Genomic DNA, 16,695 nt, shown 5'->3' with positions numbered 1-16,695 from the left:
CATGTATTTAACTTGTATACTTGTCAACCAAACCGATGTCTTTGGCACACATTGTTACTGAATAACGAATGATGAATAGTTCATTAACTTATGTCACATTGCTCTGGATCTTTCTTTCTTCTTATACTCTCTCTCTTCACATGAAGTCTCAGGGAATATTGCTCTGCTTCTTTGCTTGGTAATATAACTATGATCAATCATATTTGAAGTTTAGGGACTTTTTTTATCTTAATTTTTAAGGTTAAATAGGCATATTTTGAAGGATAGCAAAGCCATCCTTTTTTTTGGGTATTGATATCAAAGTCATCTTTATTCAATTAGTTTTCCTTTTGGATTAACAAATTAATTGAGAAGACAAAAAGATGGATGGAGATTCAGTGAAGTTAATAGGATTTTGGGGTAGTCCAGCTGTTCTAAGAGTGAAGTGGGCACTAGCAGTTAAAGGAATAGAGTGCCAATATGTGGAAGAAGATCTCAGCAACAACAAGAGTGACATGCTCCTTAAATACAACCCTGTCTACAAAAAGGTACCTGTTCTTGTGCACCAGGGTAAGCCCCTTGCTGAATCACTGCTCATTCTTGATTATATTGATGAGACTTGGAAGCAAAACCCTCTTCTTCCACATTCTCCTTATGAAAGGGCCTAGGTAAGATTCTGGTCCAAATTTGTTGATGACAAGGTAAGAGAGTTGCAACTCCATATTTAGTATCAATCATTTATAGAACTGAGAAAAATAGTTTTAGAGACTATTATGAATTATCAAATCCTCTGAATCATTTAGTTACTAAAAACATTAAAAGCATTTATTTTTAGTAAAGATATATTCAGACACAAAATATAGAATTTTTCTGTGTGTGCTATGAGAGCAGATAAATGCTCATACTCTTGACTATTTATTGTCTTAGTTTGATGTTAGTTTTTTTTTATTAATATTTTTATTTTACCTGTAATGCTTATGTGCAAGACAATTAATTAATGAGAGCAAGAATAATGATTTATTCTCCATACACTTAAGAATAACTCCAAAATATAGAGACAAAAATATGACCTAAAATTGTGTCTCTGTCTTTATTACTAGATTTTAGACATATTACAAATTGCACAAATTTCTATAAATAAGTGGTTATAATTAAATGTGGAGTCAAAATTGTGTACTTCACAAAGATGATAGAATTTCTTATTACAAATGAAGGATAATTTTAAAAAATGTTACGTATTTATTCATGAAAAATCAGCTTTATGTATATATATATATATATATATATATATATATATATATATATATATATATATATATATGTTATCAGTCTAAAATCAGTCCAAGCATTTTGAACACAATGATGCACCATGTAATTAAGATCATTGGATTATGTTAAAAAAAATCCAACGGTTGAGATGATATTAATTTAAAACTTTTTAAAAATTAAATCAAAGGATATAATATGTTTCAAAATTCTAAAAAGACCCATCCTCTTCCTTAGAGTAAAACAAAACCCTCCCTGCCTGTCTGCTGATCTGGGTAAGGCAGATTAAAACGAAATCCTACTCTGTCTCTGTGTGCTAATCTGGAAAATGCTTCCTTGGACGAATGCCGACGACATCATCCCGAATGCCAGCGTTACCAATGTTAATGCCAAGAATGCCATGACACCGATGTTGTCGAGGACAATGGTGAAGGGGAAGAGCAAGATTACATGGTTTAGGTGACAAGAAGACACGGATGGGGATATAATCATGTGTTACTGTGGTCATTGACGCCCCGTTGGTGGTTTCGAGCTCCTTCTCGAATCTCGTAAGAATTTTTTCAATGCCAATTTCTGAGAAATCACTTGTTAGATCTCAGTAGAACTACACTCAAGATTGTAATTACTATAATATAGAAAGCAAATTCAACAAAATCACAATTGCAGATTGTACGATAACAATTTTTTGTGTGCAAAGATTTAATTCTGAAAATTTTATGCTATATTACTGGAAGAAGGTTTAAAATAAGAATTTACATAGTACTTGCATTCAATTTCTGATTATGTGGATATAAAAGGGAGCTTCATGGGTTGCAATTTTGTTGATTTTTTCATTATGATTCTATTGTTTGTAGAAGACGTTAATTACTTTATTGTGATTTTTCTCCTTTGTGTTAGAATAAATTGTAATATGGTTACCTACCTGCCTTGTTTCAATAGTTAAATATGAACAGTTAAATATGACAGCAAAACTATTCTGGTCAACTCCTTTGAGCCTTGCCATGGAAATTTGAAAGTCCACTACTCTTGAAATATATCCCCTCTGACCATTATGTCCCAAATGCTTCTTACTATTCAGAGAACTAGGAAAAATAACTAAATGCATGAGCATTAAGCTTGGTTTAGTATTCTCTCATTTTGACTTATTGGCTTGTTTTTACTTTTGTGTGGTTTAGGTCTATTAAACTTCTAATTTGGTGAGTCTAAGTTAAGTCCATGACAATAGAGGCATCAGAATCAAGAGTGAAATTTCATTCACCAATGGAGATTGGGAGCAGGTGGTCATAAAACCTTTTAGCATATTTTTGTTTCATTCTACTAATAAACTTTTGGCACAGCTGGAGCCTGAATTCCAACCACCAATATCAGAAGTGGTTCAAGTCTTAGTACGGTTGGTGCAGCGAGCCAACATGAGCAGGCAAACTACATTTGGATCTGATCAAGGAGGATCCAATTGAGGGAGTGATGTACCCGCCATATATGATGATATGTGAATGGGAACATAATCCTTGTGTCATTCTTGAAAAGAAATGTAGTTATCACTATCTTCTGATGTACTAAGAAAATGGATGAAAGAATGTCTCAATTGTTATTTTATTGAATAATTTTATTTTATTTGAGCTAAAGAGTTCAGTTTTGTTATTAGTGAACCTAGATGATTCTTTTTGTTCCATTTTTTATTTTTTATTATATTGAATTGGTTGTTTATAATGTTATGTGTATAGCTGAATTCAATAAATTTGGATAACTTTTTTCTTTGGCCAAGAAACTTGCTCTTTTTTCCTTGTGAAAATCATATTGGATTTCTTGCAACTTTGAGGTTGATATCTGAAGAATTATTACTTTCATGCATATATATTAATGACATCTTCCAAATTTTTTAGCTATATTCTTTAGGTTTTCATATGGTTAGTAACTTTGGTTTAGACGAATCTTTGACAGACATAAAACTTTCTTGTCATGAAATTGTACTTGAAAAGCTTTTGATTATTGCATAACTGATTTGAATGGCAATTTAGCATGGCATAAAGCTTCGATGGTTGAATTGGAGGTAAAATATTAACCAAAGTTTTCTTGATATGGTGTAGGATGTAAGATCAAAACACAAAAAAATCATACAAAACTGTATATTGTAAGTATAAAAAGAATGGTTAAGTTTCTTCATCAATTTTTCATCATTTAGATTCCACGAAGGATTCAATATAAAGCAATATTGAAGACTTGCAATATGATTAACTAAAAGTCTAAAATAAATTATTCATTCATCGGTAACAACTTAATGTATAAAAAACTACTTAAAAGCAATTCGGAAAAGAAAATATCAATGATACATCATACTTCATCCAAATTATACTAGCATCAAATCTTATAAAAGAAGACAGCATGGTCAAAAGGCACCACCAGAAAGCGGCCCTTTTAGGCACAATAGTGTGTATATGATTTTCCTAGAAGAATTTCAAAAGCTTCTATATTTTTTACCGATCCTACTTTCACCCTGCTATTATACACAAATGCAAAATTAGATCTCATTGTAGATAGATAGCTAGAAAAATGCAAAACTACAAAATAGGAGAGAAAATAAACATATTTAGCATAACCATTAAAAAGCATTTTTCAATTTTGATCAAGTATCGACCCCTTTTTAAATGTCATCTTCACATGAAGTCCTTCTTGCTTTGTTGTCCCTATCCCAATATGCAGGCATGTATTTGTCAAGAGATAGTTTCCCACTAAATGATTCAAGTGGCTCTTCTAACAGAAGACCGCTGTAATGTTGCTGCATCTACAAACTCGTGTCCATGACCATGTCACCGTTCAGTATACGAAGAACCTTGAATAAACAAGTAGAAACAATTTTTGAAACAGTTAGGCACTTAGGCAGAGAACACAACCTCAAATGTCAGAGCTTCTATCCTGTCCTATAAATATTCTGCCCTGTCAGAGATCCAACTACTATGGAAAGAAATCCATAGGAATAATCTAGTTCCAAATTACACATTTTGGTACACTGCTAACTTTGCTAACAAATTTTGAACTACAAAAAATTATTAAGAATATGTTTATTATATAAATCAAATACAAGATTGAGTCAGGCCAGTTCAAAATTATTCTGTTACATCACAAACGGACCAGGCATAATTTTAAAGAAACATAAACAAAGAAATTTAAACTCTTCTTTGATTGATGCAATGGATGGTTCTGCTCCGCCTCATCATCATCATTTGCCCCTAAGATTTAAGAGACATAAACACAGAAATTGAACTAGAACATCATGAACAGAAACATAAACACAGAAATTGAAATCAAAATCATAAAAACAAATACCAAAATTTTTTAACCCTCATAAACAGAACCCAAAAAAATTCAAACAACCAAATAATCAGAACAAAACAAATAATTGAATGAAATGAATGAAATAAACTCATAAAAAATAATAAGTACAACAAAAAAACAATTGAATGAATTCAACGAAACAGATTCATACATCAAGAACATAAAAGGAACAAAAAAAAAATGAAATCAATCAATGAAGCAAATTCATATATACCTAAGTCTGAGGCTCCATTGAAACTCTGGAAGTAGAGCACCACAGCGCTGACGACGATGCTGACTCGCTGAGACCCACGCCACCACTCTGAGGCTGAAGACGAATGACGCGAAGAGAGAAGAGAGATACTGAGAATGAATGAGACAATGAAGTACTGGGTTGAGTGATGAGTTATTTTGGTGAAAAATAAATTTCTCCCAAAACACACGAATCTAACCGGCAAGTGTACCGGGTCGTATCAAGTAATAAAAACTCACGGGAGTGAGGTCGATCCCACAGGGATTGAAGGATTGAGCAATTTTAGCTTAGTGGTTAATTTAGTCAAGCGAATCAAGATTTGGTTGAGTGTTTTGTGACTTGCAGAAATTAAATTGCATGGAAGTAAAGAGAACAGGGAATTAAAGTGCTGAATCTTAAAGAACAAGAAATTAAATGGCAGAAACTTAAAGTGCAAGAAATGTAAATGGCTGGAAATGTAAAGGGGATTGGGGATTGGATTTGCAGAATTTAAACAAAGGAAAGTAAATAGCATCAAACAGAAGAGTAAAAGAGAATTGGGATTGAATCGGATATGAAGCAGAAAAGTAAATGAACATAGAAAGCAGTAAACAGAGAATTAAAATGGGAATTTAGATCTCAGGACCCAGAGACTAGAAAACCAAGTCTAGATCTCAATGCCTTCCTAGATCCAACAAGAACAATTGTAAGGGAATTGTAAATTGCAAGGAAAGTAGATGAGAATCAAGTAACAGAAACGGAAATTCAAATTCAGGAAATAAAGCAGAGAGATCCAAGGATGAGATTGAAACAGAATTTCTCCAATTCTCCAACCCAAGATCCAAGACAATTGTAATTGAAATTGAAAACAATAAAACTGAGAGGAAGAGAAGTGAATTCTCCTTCCCCAAGACAAAGAAATTAAAGATCACTCAATATCCAAAGCTCTCCGAAAACTATTATGAAAATTCCAAAAGAAAGCTCCCCGAATAACTTGAATTCTATCCTATTTATACACTTTCTTCAATTGATCCTCAAGCCTTGAGTTGGGCCTTTGCTCTTGGTGGAATTGGGTTGAAAGAGGCCTTGGTTGATTGCTCTTGGAGTTTGGAGAAGAACCAAAGTGAACCAATTGAACCGGGTTTGAGTTTTGCAAAAGTTGGAGCTGAAGTTGGAGCTAAAGTTAGGGGTCTAACTTTGGCTCCAACTTTTCATAGCAGCCCACATAATTTGCTGCCATCAACGTTGGTGCCAATGTTAGGGGTCTAACTTTGACCCTAACGTTGGCCTTGCCTTGTGTGCTTGTGGCGCCAACGTTAGCCTCCAAGTTAGGGGGCTAACGTTGGCGCAAACGTTGGCCCTTCTCCCTTTGTAATTCATGTGCCAACGTTAGCCTCCAAGTTAGGGGGCTAACGTTGGGGCTAACTTTTGCTCCTCTTCCTTGAATATTTATGTGCCAACGTTAGCCTCCAAGTTAGGGGGCTAACGTTGGCGCAAACGTGGGATGGCCAGAGAGGAAATTTCAAGTTCCAATGTTAGCCTCCAAGTTAGGGGGCTAACGTTGGGGCTAACTTCTTGCTTCCTGGTTCAATTTCACTTATTCCATTGTCCTCTCTTCACTCCTAGCCATTCCTCTTTGCTTCAACCTTTCTCCAAGCTTTCTTCACCTATCATTAATCAACCAAACTCATCAAAGCTATGCTCAAAATCATGAGATATTCAATCTTTCATAATATGCAACAAATATAGCCTAAAACCTCATGAAATGACATGAATTCATATATGGTTAGTTCAATCAAGGGAAACATGAAAATCTACTCAATTCGCTTGCTTGTAGCTCAAGAAAGTGCATAATTCTAATGAAAACAAAAGAAAAAGACTAGCTAAAATAGGCTAGGATGACTTGTCATCACAACACCAAACTTAAAGCTTGCTTGTCCCCAAGCAAGAAATGATTTATTGAGAAGAAAAGATGAAATGGAAGAGGATGTTCATGCTAGCAGAGTATTATTGATAGCTCATGGGGTTTTGTGCGGATATGCAAATACTCACTTCTTATTGACTCCTAGGCCTAGAAAATCTCCTTCAAGCTTCAAGTAACATGCTGCTATGATCTCTCTTTATTCTTTTATCCTTGGTTATTACATTGTTCAAAAGCTTTATTTGAGTGTCATGTGTAGCAAGTTCATTTCCTTTTCTTTATACTTGACACATTATTCACTAAAGACACTTGGCTCACATTCCATCTTAGAACATTGATGCCCAGCACCTCTTTGGGCTACTAAATGCCTTGTAGTTAGGTTGCTCTTGATAGTGGACTTTCAGCTGATGATCCCAGGTTAGTTAACCCAAGTCACCAAGTGTTGATGCACTCCAAAGAGCTTACTAATCCAAGCAGATCCTCATACAAAGACACCACAGGCATATATTCTAAGGTTCAAGCTATTGGTGTCCAGCTTTGTTTCCTTTTTGTTTTTCTTTTGTTCTACCACTTTCTTTTTTTTTCTTTCTTTTTGTTTTTCTTTCTAACCAAGGATTTTTTTTCATTCGATTGAGATTCATAGACAGTAGCTACTTTCTACTTGAGAGGAGGTATCCTAGTGCTCTTTATTCACTAAAAGTGAGCTTATACAATCACACACATACCACCATTTACTTTTATTCTACTTCTATCTAACAGAGACTATCTTGCTTCATATTCAAACATTTCTTTTATTGAACTTAAAAATGCAGGGGACAAAACATGCTTCTAGTCAAGTGAAAGTAAACATACAAGCACACATAAAATAGCCTACTTATTCTAAAAGAAATTTGAATTCTGTTTGAAATAAATGACCACTTTAATAAGACATCAACCAAAAGTATTTCTCAATAGCAAAGGTCAAGTGTGGATACAACCTATTGGTTTGCATTTCCTTTGTTCTTCTTTTAGTTGTGCTCCTTTTTGAGTCTTGATGCATGGTACCTTCACTTGGTGGTTAACCTCCAGACTCAATTCCTTGCTACTTCTTTTGATTCAACAGGTTAACTCTGGGCAAATTCTTGTGTCCTTGCTAAAGGTTATGAAATTGAGACTAAACAAAATAGTTAAGTTGTTGAATAATCTGTTTGATTGTTTGGAACTAGCAATGTGCAGGAAGTTATAATATAATTTTAGATGAAGTTTTGGTGGAACACCAAACTTAGCATCCTGCATTCTCCCTTAGATTATCTTTGGTGTGCAACACCAAACTTAGCTCCTTGCAATACATAACAATTATCCAACACTCTTATTGAAAAAGTTATGAAAAGAAAACTACCTCGGGTTGGGTTGCCTCCCAACAAGCGCTCTTTTATTGTCACTAGCTTGACATCTTTCAATGCTTTTTAAGAGGGCTGTAGGTATTGAACTTCTTTTTCCTTATCCCACTGTCCTTCCAAGTACAGCTTTGCTCTGTGACCATTTGCTGTGAATCGATTCTTTGTTGCTTCATCTAGCAGTTCAATGCTCCCATAAGGAAAAACCTTTGTCACCAAGTATGGACCAGTCCACCTTGACTTCAGTTTGCCAGGAAAAATCTTTAGCCTTGAATTATACAGGAGCACTTGCTGTCCTGGCTTGAATTCCTTCTTTGTGATTTTTTTGTCATGCCATCTCTTAGCTTTTTCCTTGTATATCTTAGCACTCTCATAGGCCTCTATCCTGAATTCATCTAACTCATTTAATTGCAGCAACCTTTTTTCTCCTGCAGCTTGAGAATCAAGGTTGAGGAATTTAGTGGCCCAAAAAGCTCTGTGTTCAAGCTCTACAGGAAGGTGGCAGGATTTGCCATATAATAGCTGAAAAGGTGACTTGCCAATAGGAGTTTTGAAAGCTGTCCTGTATGCCCATAATGCATCTTCTAGCTTCCTAGCCCAATCTTTTCTTGTACTCCCCACTGTTTTCTCTAGGATCTTCTTTAACTCCCTGTTTGCTAGTTCAGCCTGGCCGTTAGTCTGAGGGTGGTAAGGTGTAGCTACTTTATGGATTACTCCATATTTGTGGAGGAGCTTCTCCATCTGTTTGTTGCAAAAGTGACTCCCACCATCACTGATAAGACCCTTGGGCACTCCATATCTTGTGAAAATGTGCTTTTTAAGGAATTGGAGGACAATCTGTGCATCACAAGTGGTAGTAGCTATGGCTTCCACCCACTTTGAGACATATTCTACTGCGACCAAGATATATTTGAAAGAATAGGAAGGGGGAAAAGGCCCCATGAAATCAATTCCCCACAGATCAAATAATTCCAGTTCCAAGATGAAATTTTGAGGCATCTCATTCCTTCTTGTTAATCCCCCTGCTTTCTGGCATTCATTACATTGGTGGACATATTCTCTGGCATCCTTGAAAATAGTTGGCCAATAGAAGCCGCTCTGCAATATTTTTGCAGCTGTCTTCTCTGGGCCAAAGTGTCCACCATAAGCTGAACCATGACAGTGCCACAGGATATCCCTCATTTCACTCTCAGGGACACATCTTCTAATTACTCCATCAGAACATCTCTTGAACAGGAAGGGTTCATCCTATAAGAATTTCTTCCCCTCATTGATTAATCTCTTCACTTGTTGCTTGGAAAAGTCTTGAGGTATCTTTCTTCCCACTTTGTAGTTTGCTATGTCAGCAAACCAAGGTGCTTGCTGAATCTGCAAAAGGTACTCGTCTGGGAAGCTTTCGTTAATGGGCTGAGATGCTTGTTGAATTGTTTCATGTGGTAACCTCGACAAATGGTCAGCAACCCAGTTTTCAGTGCCCTTCCTGTCTCTTATCTCAATGTCAAATTCTTGTAAGAGCAATATCCACCTGATAAGTCTTGGTTTAGCATCCTGTTTTGACATCAAATACTTTAGTGCAGCATGATCGGTATAAACCACAACTTTGGATCCTACTAGATATGATCTAAACTTATCAAATGCATAGACTACAACTAGCAAATCTTTCTCTGTTGTGGTGTAATTTCTTTGGGCCTCATTCAACACTTTGCTTGCATAGTATATGACATGATGCAAATTTCCCTTCTTTTGCCCAAGTACAGCACCGATTGCAAGGTCACTTGCATCACACATGAGTTCAAAAGGCAATTCCCAATCTGGAGGTGTGATGATTGGTGCTGTTGTGAGTCTATTTTTTAAAGTTTCAAAGGCATGCTGGCAGTTTTCATCAAAAACAAAAGGGTTATCAAGCATTAACAAATTACTCAAAGGTTTGGCTATTTTTGAAAAGTCTTTGATAAACCTTCTGTAAAATCCGGCATGCCCCAAAAAACTTCTAACAGATTTCACATTAATTGGTGGAGGGAGTTTTTCTATGATCTCAACTTTTGCCTTATCAACCTCTATCCCTTTTCTTGAAACTTTATGGCCAAGAACAATTCCTTCGGGTACCATAAAGTGGCATTTTTCCCAGTTCAAAACTAAATTAGTTTCTTGGCATCGTTTTAAGACAAGGGTTAAATGGTTTAGGCAAGCGTTGAAATTATCACCAAAAACAGAGAAGTCGTCCATGAAGACTTCTAAAAACTTTTCGACCATATCAGAGAAAATGGAGAGCATACACCTTTGAAATGTGGCCGGGGCGTTGCAAAGCCCAAAGGGCATCCTCCGATACGCAAAAACTCCAAATGGACATGTAAAGGCAGTTTTCTCTTGGTCCTTGGGGTCCACCGCGATTTGATTATACCCAGAATATCCATCCAAAAAGCAATAATAGGCATGGCCGGCCAACCTTTCCAGCATCTGATCAATGAATGGGAGAGGGAAATGATCCTTCCTGGTGGCATCATTCAATCTTCTATAGTCTATGCACATCCTCCACCCAGTCACTGTTCTAGTAGGGATCAACTCATTCTTCTCATTGGTGATGACCGTCATTCCTCCTTTCTTTGGTACAACTTGAACCGGGCTCACCCATGGGCTGTCAGATATTGGGAAGATTATCCCTGCATTCCACAACTTCATTACTTCCTTCCGGACAACTTCCTTCATTGTGGGGTTCAGCCTTCTTTGCGGTTGAACTACTGGTTTGGAATTATCTTCCAAGAGGATCTTATGCATACATACTGTAGGGCTGATTCCCTTCAAGTCATCAATGGTCCATCCTAAAGCATCTTTGTGAGCTCTGAGTACGTCCAGAAGTTCTCCTTCTTCCTTCTTTGTCAGGGATGAACTAATGATTACTGGGAGGCTCTCCGATGTGCCAAGGAATGCATATTTGAGATGGGTGGGTAGAGGTTTCAGTTCTTGTTTTCGTACATCTTCCTTCTTATCTTGTCTTTCATCTTGCTTAGTAGAGGTCTCAGCCACTTGTTCCTCTGTTGCCCCTTGATTTCCTTCTTGCTTTTGAAAATTTTCTTCCAATATTTCTTCCACCAAACTGTCTATCATATCCACTCTTACGTAATCCTCTTGCTCAGGAGCGTTTTGCATTGATTTGAACACATTTATGACCATTTGTTCATTATGGACCCTGAAGATCATTTCCCCTTTTTCTACATCAATGATGGCCCTTGCTGTGTGTAGGAAAGGCCTTCCCAGAATGATTGAGCTGTTTCCCTCTTCTTCAGTATCCAAAATTACAAAATCTGCTGGGAAAATAAACTCCCCAACCTTTACCAATAGATTTTCCACAATTCCCGTGGGTGTTTTGATTGATCTGTCGGCCATAACTAATGACATCCTGGTGGGTTTAAGCTCTTCTATAGCAAGTTTTCTCATCATTGAGAGAGGCATTAAGTTGATGCTGGCACCAAGGTCACATAAAGCCTTGTTGAGAATTACTCTGCCAATGGTGCATGAGACCACAAAGCTTCCAGGATCCTTGAGTTTTGGTGGAATGCCCCTTTGAATCAAATCACTGCATTCCTCGGTGAGTAACACGGTTTCTTTCTCAAGCCAACTTCTTTTCTTGTTGATAAGCTCCTTCAAGAACTTGGCATACAGAGGCATTTGCTCCAGTGCTTCGGCCAAGGGAATATTGATTTCTAGCTTCTTGAAAGTCTCAAGGAACTTGTGAAAATGCTGGTCCTTGGTTTCTTTGTTAAACCTCTGGGGGTATGGTAGTGGAGGTACAAATGTTTTCTCTCCTTGTTGCTTTTGATTCTTGGTTGGCTTTTCAATTGCTTCATTCTCCTTTTTTTGGATTTTTGGTTGTTTCTCCTCTGCTTGAGTTTGCTTTGAGGCTTCCTTGCTTGCCATTTCATCATCGTCCTTGGTTTCCTCTGTGTGTGTTGGCTCTTCCTCTTCCATTGGTCTCTTGCTGCTTTCTACTTGCTTCTTAGTGGTGTCATTGTTGCTCATCAATGTTCTCCCACTCCTCAATTGTATTGCTTTGCATTCCTCCTTGGGATTTGGGATTGTGTCACTGGGCAGTGAGCTTGAAGGCCTCTCAATAGAAATCTGCTTGGAGATTTGTCCCATCTGTCTCTCTAGGCTTTTCAGAGAGGCTTCCTGATTCTTGGTTACCATTTCCTGGTGTTTCATCATTTTTTCTATCATGGCCTCCAAGTTAGTGATTCTTTGGGCTTCAGGTGATACTTGAGGTGGGTTATGAGATGTGAGTGGTGGATGGTAGGCATTTTGGGTGGTGGGTTGGTTATGAGATTGGTATTGGTTGGGATTGGGGTAGTTGTTTTGAGGTTTTCTGTAGGGGTTTTGGTTAGTCTGCTGCTGCTGGTTGTGGTTTTGGTTGCTTCTTGGGTTGTTTTGGTTTGAGCTCCTCTGCCATGGTTGTTGGTTTTGGGTATGATTATCTCCCCATCTGAGGTTTGGGTGATTCTTCCAGGATGGGTTGTATGTATCACCATACACCTCATTTGGTCCTTGGTTGTGCATATACTGTACTTGCTCTTGTGGTTGTTCTTCTTGAGTTTCTTCACTCTGTCCCCATGTGGTTGATGGTTGACTGGTGTTAACTGCTGCAACTTGGAGGCTATCAATCCTCTTGGTCATTTGCTCAAACTGTTGTTGAATTTGCTGCTGTATTAATTTGTTTTGAGCCAGGATTGAATCCACTCCTTCTAGCTCCATTACTCCTCTCCTTTGTGATGGTTGGCGGCCTCTTTGGTGAGCAAAGAAATATTGGTTGTTGGACACCATATCAATGAGTTCTTGAGCCTCTTCTGCAGTTTTCATGAGTTGTAAGGACCCTCCGGCTGAATGATCCAAAGCTTCCTGGGATTTCAGAGTTAGGCCTTCATAGAAGTTCTGCAGCTTCTCCCACTCATTAAACATGGCAGGAGGACATTTCCTGATCAGAGCCTTGTATCTCTCCCATGCCTCATAGATGGGTTCAGCCTCCATTTGTGTAAATGTTTGTACCTCAGCCTTTAACCTTATAATCCTCTGAGGTGGATAGAACTTGGCAAGAAACTTGGTTACCAAATCATCCCAGTTGTTGATGCTATCCCTTGGAAAAGATTCCAACCATTGAGTGGCCTTGTCCCTGAGAGAAAATGGGAATAGCATCAGCTTGTAACTGTCAGGAGGCACACCATTAGTTTTGACAATGTTGCATATCCTCAAGAAAGTGGATAAGTGTTGATGCGGGTCTTCAAGTGGTCCTCCACCAAATGAGCAATTGTTCTGAACCAGAGTGATGAGTTGTGGCTTGAGTTCAAAATTGTTAGCATTGACATTTGGAGCTAAGATGCTGCTTCCACAATGTCTAGGATTTGCAAAGGTATAGGAGGCCAAAACTCTCCTCTGGGGTGGGTTGTTATTGTTGTTGTCTGCTCCACCAGGTGGATTTGTTGAATGTTCCTCCATATCTTGGAATTCCTCTTCTGATTCCTCTTCTCCAACTATGTTTTTCCCTCTTTCAGCCCTTCTTAATCTCCTGAGAGTTCGTTCGTCTTGTTCATGAAAGGTTGGAGTAACTCTTCTTGTCCCTGACATGCAAACAAGACATATAACTCAACAATGGAACACACAGTGATACTCTTCAGTGTCCCTGACATGCAAACAAGACATATAACTCAACAATGAAACACACAGTGATACTCTTCAGTGTAGTCAGTAGAGACAAAACTTCAAACAGTTAGCGTGTTAGTTAACAATTAAAGAAAAAGTGCTTGATCTAAACTACCACCTCACCTAATCATTGTCAATCTAATCAATCCCCGACAACGGCGCCAAAAACTTGATGAGTTATTTTGGTGAAAAATAAATTTCTCCCAAAACACACGAATCTAACCGGCAAGTGTACCGGGTCGTATCAAGTAATAAAAACTCACGGGAGTGAGGTCGATCCCACAGGGATTGAAGGATTGAGCAATTTTAGCTTAGTGGTTAATTTAGTCAAGCGAATCAAGATTTGGTTGAGTGTTTTGTGACTTGCAGAAATTAAATTGCATGGAAGTAAAGAGAACAGGGAATTAAAGTGCTGAATCTTAAAGAACAAGAAATTAAATGGCAGAAACTTAAAGTGCAAGAAATGTAAATGGCTGGAAATGTAAAGGGGATTGGGGATTGGATTTGCAGAATTTAAACAAAGGAAAGTAAATAGCATCAAACAGAAGAGTAAAAGAGAATTGGGATTGAATCGGATATGAAGCAGAAAAGTAAATGAACATAGAAAGCAGTAAACAGAGAATTAAAATGGGAATTTAGATCTCAGGACCCAGAGACTAGAAAACCAAGTCTAGATCTCAATGCCTTCCTAGATCCAACAAGAACAATTGTAAGGGAATTGTAAATTGCAAGGAAAGTAGATGAGAATCAAGTAACAGAAACGGAAATTCAAATTCAGGAAATAAAGCAGAGAGATCCAAGGATGAGATTGAAACAGAATTTATCCAATTCTCCAACCCAAGATCCAAGACAATTGTAATTGAAATTGAAAACAATAAAACTGAGAGGAAGAGAAGTGAATTCTCCTTCCCCAAGACAAAGAAATTAAAGATCACTCAATATCCAAAGCTCTCCGAAAACTATTATGAAAATTCCAAAAGAAAGCTCCCCGAATAACTTGAATTCTATCCTATTTATACACTTTCTTCAATTGATCCTCAAGCCTTGAGTTGGGCCTTTGCTCTTGGTGGAATTGGGTTGAAAGAGGCCTTGGTTGATTGCTCTTGGAGTTTGGAGAAGAACCAAAGTGAACCAATTGAACCGGGTTTGAGTTTTGCAAAAGTTGGAGCTGAAGTTGGAGCTAAAGTTAGGGGTCTAACTTTGGCTCCAACTTTTCATAGCAGCCCACATAATTTGCTGCCATCAACGTTGGCCTTGCCTTGTGTGCTTGTGGCGCCAACGTTAGCCTCCAAGTTAGGGGGCTAACGTTGGCGCAAACGTTGGCCCTTCTCCCTTTGTAATTCATGTGCCAACGTTAGCCTCCAAGTTAGGGGGCTAACGTTGGCGCAAACGTTGGTGTCCAGGGGAGATCTTCTCAAGTTCCAACGTTAGCCTCCAAGTTAGGGGGCTAACGTTGGGGCTAACTTTTGCTCCTCTTCCTTGAATATTTATGTGCCAACGTTAGCCTCCAAGTTAGGGGGCTAACGTTGGCGCAAACGTGGGATGGCCAGAGAGGAAATTTCAAGTTCCAACGTTAGCCTCCAAGTTAGGGGGCTAACGTTGGGGCTAACTTCTTGCTTCCTGGTTCAATTTCACTTATTCCATTGTCCTCTCTTCACTCCTAGCCATTCCTCTTTGCTTCAACCTTTCTCCAAGCTTTCTTCACCTATCATTAATCAACCAAACTCATCAAAGCTATGTTCAAAATCATGAGATATTCAATCTTTCATAATATGCAACAAATATAGCCTAAAACCTCATGAAATGACATGAATTCATATATGGTTGGTTCAATCAAGGGAAACATGAAAATCTACTCAATTCGCTTGCTTGTAGCTCAAGAAAGTGCATAATTCTAATGAAAACAAAAGAAAAAGACTAGCTAAAATAGGCTAGGATGACTTGTCATCACTGAGGAGATGTAGAAAAATATCACAGCTTCTTTCCACCATTTTTTTTAATCGCTTTAAGTTCTTAATTGAAAAATTCTATGCAATTGACAAATCTAGGAACTCATTAATCAAACCCTAAATCAACTTCCAAACACAACTCACACTATTAACTCTACATTGACAAGTAAAAATATGATTTTACTTTTCATAACATCGAAAAATCAAGTTAGAAATGAAGCACAATGTTGAGAGAGGAAACCTGAATTATAGCTCCAATTGAACAGAGCAGAGCTTCAGGCGGCGGCGGCGGTGAAGAAATACACAGTCACGGTGGCAAAGGATGGAGAAAAAGGTGGACTTAGGGTTGAATGGAGTGCGTACGAAGAGAAGCAAAAACGAAAGGAATTTGTGGTAAATGTAAAAAAATAATAATTACTATTAAACTCCCATATGAGGCATATTTATAAATTATTATTTGTGCACATCAGAAAAGCTCAAAAGAGTTGATAGATAGACACTGTTTTCAGTATATATTTGTATTCTCATATGTATTATATGCAAGTTGTTGATTTAGTGGCTATTTTTTGTGGACACGAGTTAATTTAATTGTGTGTGACTTTTAACTCTTCACAGTGTATGCCAACGGTTGTGGCAGCATTTTCCAATGTAGGAGAAGAGCAACAGAAGGCGGCAGAAGAAGCTCGAGAGAATCTGAAGAAGCTTGAGGTTGGACTTGAGGGAAAACGCTTCTTTGGAGGTGATAACATTGGCTTTGCGGACATTGCTATTGGCTGGCTTCCATACTGGATCGGAATAGTTGAGGAAGTTGTGGCCATCAACCTTATTGATGCAGAGTAATGCCTAAGCTTTACTCATGGTTCCATGCTTTTATTGACATTCCAATTATCAAAGAACTCATGCCTCCTCGGCATAAATTGCTCCATAACACCAAGGCATTCCTTCAAGCGTAGACATCATCCCCTTTGAAGG

The 16,695-nt window shown here is 37.8% G+C and overlaps 1 pseudogene; it reads left to right on the top strand.

Annotated features, from left to right (window-relative positions):
* The first annotated feature begins 362 nt into the window (after positions 1 to 362).
* On the top strand, positions 363 to 16,676 carry LOC148578670 (glutathione transferase GST 23-like; annotated as a pseudogene).
* The last annotated feature ends 19 nt before the right edge of the window (positions 16,677 to 16,695 follow it).

This window comes from Arachis ipaensis, chromosome B1 (genome assembly GCF_059453495.1).
Source record: "Arachis ipaensis isolate K30076 ecotype BB chromosome B1, ASM5945349v1, whole genome shotgun sequence".
Lineage (NCBI taxonomy): Eukaryota > Viridiplantae > Streptophyta > Magnoliopsida > Fabales > Fabaceae > Arachis > Arachis ipaensis.
The sequence above is the reverse complement of the archived record's forward strand: the minus strand, read 5'-3'. Positions and strand labels throughout refer to the sequence as shown.